The 6,864-nt window shown below is 46.7% G+C and overlaps 1 pseudogene; it reads left to right on the top strand.

Moving 5' to 3' along the window:
* The first annotated feature begins 2,652 nt into the window (after nucleotides 1–2,652).
* Nucleotides 2,653–6,252, top strand: LOC125518610 (annotated as a pseudogene).
* The last annotated feature ends 612 nt before the right edge of the window (nucleotides 6,253–6,864 follow it).

The following is a 6,864-nucleotide window of genomic DNA, read 5'->3' as shown; positions in this document are numbered from 1 at the left end:
AACCGTGCAAGTGACGCAACCGAGCTCAAGGAGGAGCTCGATGAAGATCGTATTCGTTGTGTTGTTTCATTTTTCCAGTTGATCAGTAGTGGAGCCCAGTCGGGGCGACCGGGGATCTTTTGCATTTGGGGTTGTCTTTATTTTGGTTCCGTAGTCGGACCGTGATTGTATTCTGGATGTTGTAATGCTATATTTATGTATTGTGTGAAGTGGCGATTATAAGCCAACTTTTTATCCCTTTCTTATTCAGTACATGGGATGTGTAAAGATTACCCCTCTTGCGACATGCCTACCATGCGGTTATGCCTCTAAATCGTGCTCAGACACGTGGGAGATATAGCTGCATCGTGGGTGTTACAGGTAGGGTCATAGGCCTGACCTAGACTACCTCCCCAAGGACATCACCTTAAAGCCAGCAGCATTCCAAGGGTACCATCATCCACTCGACCAGAGACATTCCACTCGGAAGAATCAATGTCACTCGACCATCACAGAAGTCACTCGACGAACAGAAGATCTGAAGCCACTCTACACAGCAACGGTCGTGTGTTTACTCATAGCTTTAACTACCATTTATAACACTTTAATACGGGTGTTACCTGTAACGCTCCACCTTTATGTACTTTAAACCCCGCATAACGGACGGGAGCTGGGTCCTGGCGCACTCTATATAAGCCACCCTCCTCCTCCAGGTCTGGGGTTCACATCTTTTGTAAACACACATACACACACACACACACACACACACATAATCCAGTCGACCGCCTCAGGGCATCGAGACGTAGGGCTATTACTTCCTCCGAGAAGGGCCTGAACTCGTAAACTTGTGTGTACAACTACTTCATAGTTAGGATCTTGCCTCCTCATACCTACCCCCCATTCTACTGTCAGTCTTAGAACCACGACAACTGCCTCAAGTTACATCACATTCTTTTTGGCCTAATTGATATGCCGTTCTCTGCTATATGTACTAATCGAATTAAACAGCATTATCTGCCTCGAAGTGGCGATGAACAAAGATAAATCTATTCAACTCTAGGATTAGTTGCTAGTTTGTGAGACATCACACATGAGAGCTACTGCGGAAACCAAAGAATAATATGTCTTCTGTTTGACATGATTGCTGCTATAAGTTGATCTTCTGAACATTCAACATGCCAGCCAGGTTGTGATTCTGCTTGTACCCTCCCTTTCTTCCTCCATCTCAATTCCCTCTCCCATGCTTCTTTTCTCTAAGAGCTCTCCGTGTCTTCTATTTTTCTGCAGAGAGATGGCCATGGTTTGTTTCTCTTAAATATCAGATTATCTCGACAATACGAATTCAGTGGTATAATTTTTACTCCCGTCGCAATCGGTCTTGTTGGTTAAATTTACGGTCAAACTTAAATCTCAGGAAGCGCGGGCGCACTATATTGTGAAAAGGAGGGAGTAATAACATAGCTCACCTAAGCGGAACGAAACCAAAAATATCACCTTGCTTTATTAGTAGGTATATAGGTATATATATAGATATAGATAGGACAACGCTAACGCCCACACATGTGGTGGGAGCGAAACCCGCCCACACGCCCTATAACACACAGACTACGCCCCGTCACCGCATGCATGCATGTGGGAATCTTTTTGGATTTCAATTTTTAAAATGTTTTATCTCTTAAATAAAAAATCCGATTGAAGATTCGTTTTCACCATTAAATCCCGCACGATAAGATCTTCAAAACTAGATATCATATTAATATATTTTGACTAAATGTTTTTGGGTTAAAAGTTGCCATGTCTGTTGCACATGAATTGCCATGGTGTTTACACTGAAATTGCCATGATATATTTCAACTATTTTCTTCCACATTTAAAGTAAATTTTAACATTTATAAAACGTGGAATTAAGAACTAGACTTGCCATGAACCATAAACTAAAATTGCCATGATACATGGACTTAAAATTACTATGGTTCATACAAAAAATAATTTTCATGATCAAAATACTGGAGTTGCCATCATCAAAATATTAAAATTGTCATGCTCTACAAACTGAAATTGCCACATAGCAACTTTAGTTTAAGCACCATGGCAACTACAGTGTAAACATCATGACAACTTTTGGGCCAAATTTTTTTTCGTTGAAATTTATCAACATGGAGTATAATTTTAAAGATCTCATCGAGACGGATTTAATGATGAAAACGAATTTTTAATTTGATTTTTAATTAGGAGATAAAGCGTTTTTAAGCCGAAAATCAAAAAGATTCTTGCTGATGTCATCTGTACACATGTGGTAAAATGAGTGGTAAAAAAAGACATGTGGACGATATGCAAGATGTCACACGTGTGGGAGTTAGTATTTTTCGTAGATATAGATAAAGATTATTATTATTATTATTATTATTATTATTATTATTATTATTAGGGAAAGATTTGCAGTCCAATTGTAATCCGACTCGTGTATGCGCGCACGAAGTCCTGTGTGTTTATCCTACCCGGCCAAGAAGTATAAACAGATTTCATCACCTATATATACCTTACCTAGCCGGGGACTCATGGCTACAAATACTACTGCTGGCTGATATAGGAAACCTTTTGGATCATCAATCAAATCAACCAAACCCGATCCGGAGGAGTTGCCGGGAGATCAACCAAAGGTCGATCGTGAAGATGGGCTTGGCCGCCGAGGAGGCAGCCGTCTCCACCAATGTTTACTGGCTGGACCTTGTGAGGATCGAGCCAGAGCTCGGAGGGTTCGTGGACCGCGGTCTGGTCGTCCCGCCCAACGGTACGTACAACCCCGATAACCGCTCCGTCCCCGCCAGCACCTTCATGATTTTCTCCGTCGACGGCGCCATCACGACCGGGTACGCCGGCGGCATCACTCTCCTCGACAGGAGTTACCTCGGCCCCGGTCAGATCGTCGGGTCGGCGTCAAACCTCGGCGGCCAGATCGGCGTAGTCACCGCCGCCAACACTGTGCTCGACTTGATCGAGCTCGGCGATCCAACGGCGGCGGCCGTCCGAGCCGTGTCGCCGTCTGACCTGCGGCGCGTCAGGGGGCTCAGCCTTGGCGACTACGTGGTGTCCGGGCTGTGGCTCGGCCGGGTCGTTGAGGTGTCCCTCGACGTCGACGTGTTGTTCGACGACGGCGCCGTCTGCAGGATCACCGACGCGGAGTCGAAGAAGCTACAGTCGGCGGAGAAGCAGGCCCGTTACCGCCCTCAGACCAACACCCGGTTCTACCCGGGACAGCGCGTCACCGGCGACCCGTATGCCGTCTTCAAGGCCTCCCGGTGGCTTTACGGCCACTGGAAACCCAGCCGTCAGCTGGGCACCATATGCAGAGTGGAGATGGCCGGCGTTCTTGTCTACTGGCTCGCGTCGGCGCTCTGCGGCACCGACCGGCAACTCGTCCAGGAGTCCGCTCCTCCGGCCTACCAGAGTCCTCGGAACCTGACGCTCTTCTGCCCGGCGTCCGATTGCGCGTGGGGCGTGGCCGACCGCTGCTTCCTCCGGGAACCACCAATTTCTAGCCAAGCCGAAAACCACGCATGTTCACCCGATGATAGCTACAGTTCGGACGAAGAACTGGACGAGTTGTGGCCGGCGGCTGATGATTGCCATGCGCCATCATCCACTCATACAATAATCCGAAGTAAGAAGCGGAATCAGCTGAGGAAATTTTTGTTCGTGCGGCACAGGCGGACGCGGCGAGAAGCTTGGAAGAAGACGGAGTTGGAGCTGCCCATGAGCGTTTCCGACACGCGCACAACCGTCGACGTGCTGTGGCAGGACGGCACGGTGCAGCATGGCGCGCCATCGACGTCCGTCGTGCCCTTTGAGATCATGAACGAGCACGAGTTCTTCCCTGGCCAGTACGTTGTCGATAACCACAGTGCTACCACTACCAATGATGACACTGCCCAACGCTTGGGTGTCGTTAGAAGCCTGAATTGCAAGGACCAGACAGTGCATGTGTCTTGGTTCAAGGCGGCGGCGTGCGTCGAGGAGGCCAGAGAGGTCGAGTGCGACGATACTGTGAGTGCATATGATCTGGGCAGAGACTATAACCACCGTGCTTTCTACGGTGATGTCGTCGTCCGCCTTCTGTCTCCAGGACTAACTGACAGTAAATGTGCAACTCTAGTGCAACAACCACTGACTCGAGGTCACAAAAACATAGCCGTGGCGTCTGATCTTTCATGGGTTGGGCGCGTTGTTGGCCTTCCAGACAGTCAAGTCCAAGTTATATGGGGTGACGGTAGCATGTCAACGGTATGTAGACGGCCATACAAATATTTTAGTACGGATTACTAGTTTTTTTGGAAACGAAGGATAACCCTGGCCTCTGTATATGCATGCAGCCATATATTTCAGTACGGACCACTACTGGCAAGACATAACTGCTTTGATGTATATTTTGTTGGTTTTCAGGTGTTGCCAGATGAGATCATAGTCGTCAATAATGAGAGCTATACAGAACTGCACGCTGAAATGGGCGACTGGTTGGAGGACAACGGCGCCGATGATGCACACGGAGAACTGGATGCTGTCAATACTGTAACTATCAAACATATTTATAGTGCGCTCTCCTTAAATTTGCACTTATTATGTCTTAACTAATCGATGTTGCTCATAAATTTGATTTTAGGACAACTACCATCCTAACCAAGGAGAACATGGCAACATGGAAGGCCCTGATGATCTTTCAAATGAATTCGGGCGTGCTACCACTTGGTCGTGGGGCTTGAGTGCTGTCGTCCGATTAGTCACCCGATTGGCAGCCGAAACGTTGGCTCAAGGCAAGAGGTATTTAGCAAAGTGGTCGCTGCCATCAATATCAGAGTCACCTATGGCGGGTGAAAACGTCGAAGTGTCTATACCTGTCTCCAGTACTGCGGTGACAAGCATGGATGCAACTGCCGGTAGTCACGACTCTCCGGATGAGGGCGAGAAGGCCACAGATGCCACTGGTGATGGTGGCGATCCGTTTCGCTTGTCACGGTTTGATATAGTGCAGAGCCCATCAGATCACCATTACCTTGAAGCCATTAACTCGCAGGTACACTACTCACTACAAAACAAAGAGTATTTTCGAAGCGTGTTTCTATATACTTCCCCCGTCCTAAAATGAGTGTCTCAACTTTGTACTAGATCTAGTACAAATTTATACTAAATTCAAGACATTTATTTTGAGACGGAGAGAGTATGATATAGAGGTGCATAGCTGAACCAGTGCAAAGATTTTTTACAGATTCGTATATGTAGTTTCTTTTTTTGCGGGCAGATTCATATATGTAGTTAACCATTTGGAATGACCTGTAGGACGGCGGCAATGAAAAGAGGTGGGTTAAGACCGTGCAGAAGGAATGGAAAATACTAATGAATGACTTACCAGGTACATTACCATCCAAACCTAACTAGCGTTTTCTCCGGTCAAAATTAATTGACGCTGAAATAAATATATATATCTAGATACATCTGTTTGAGCATCATCTAATTTCAAACGGAAGGAGTAATTATTTATGGCTACACGTATGCGTGCATGGAACTGTACTAGTACCAATAAAGTTTTCACGTACATATGCAGACACCATCTATGTGCGTGCATTTGAAGATCGCATGGACCTGCTCAGGGCGGTGATTGTTGGGCCAAGTGGGACCCCGTATCAGGACGGGCTATTCTTTTTCGACTTGCAACTGCCGCTGTCCTACCCGGCTGCACCACCGCAAGTTTACTACCATTCATTTGGTCTCCGCCTCAACCCCAACCTATATGCCTCCGGCACTGTGTGCCTTAGCCTGCTCAACACTTTTGGTGGTGATGGCACCGAGGTCTGGTCCCCGGCGACGTCAACCCTCCTTCAAGTCCTCGTGTCCATCCAAGGCCTGGTCCTCAATAACCAGCCATACTACAATGAGGCTGGCTACGAAGACTTGGTTGGCACGCCAGAGGGCCGCCGCAATGCGCTGCCTTACAACGAGAAGGCATATTTGCTCACCCTACGGGCCATGCTCCACCTGTTACGTCGCCAACCGCAGGGATTCGAGGAGTTCATCAAGGACCACTTCCGTCACCGGGGAAGATTCGTGCTTAGGGCATGCGAGGCATACCTTCAAGGATGCATCGTCGGAACGCTCACTAGTGATGCCAGCCCCATCGAGGAGAATAGTGAGCGGCCGTGCTCGGCAGGGTTAAGGCTTGCACTCACCAACGTGGTGCCAAGCCTCATGGAGGCAATAAGAGAAGTTGGGGCCGAGGTGTAATATGTTGTTGCACGATACTAGATCAGCTATATTATAAATATTTTTTCTTCTAAACTAGCCATCCCTTGTGTACATACATCTCTTTAAGCATGCACGGTAAAATTTGGCTGCTTCTTAACTTTGTTTGTCACTGGTAAGCGTGGACACCCAACACATGTGTAACCTCAGACATTTTTCTTTTGTTCACCCTAGTTAGTAGGCATATATATTTGTCATCATATATGAACAAAGAGGACCTTTTTTTTGCGACTTAACAAAGAGGACCTAATAATGCACTAATGATACAAAATAGAAGTGACCCATACTCAAAATTTCTTTGTGCTTGCCTTGCACTATAATTAATATTACTACTGTACTTGATAGACAATTCTCAATGTATATTTACAAATATGGTCTGATGTAAGTGAATTTCAATATTTTGTTGATAGCGGGAATATAAAAACAGTAGAAGAGAAAATAGTGACCAATGGAACAACTGCAGCAATGCGGTGTCAAGTTCATGGGAAGAACGATGGCATGGACTTGCGAAGCAGCATGGCAGTACAAACTGATGAGTTCATGTCAAGAACGATGGCATGAACTTGCGAAGCAGTAAGACAGTACAAAACTGAC

The sequence above is a fragment of the Triticum urartu genome, chromosome 7, assembly GCF_003073215.2.
Source record: "Triticum urartu cultivar G1812 chromosome 7, Tu2.1, whole genome shotgun sequence".
Taxonomy (NCBI): Eukaryota; Viridiplantae; Streptophyta; class Magnoliopsida; order Poales; family Poaceae; genus Triticum; species Triticum urartu.
This window is presented reverse-complemented; position numbering and strand designations above follow the sequence as displayed.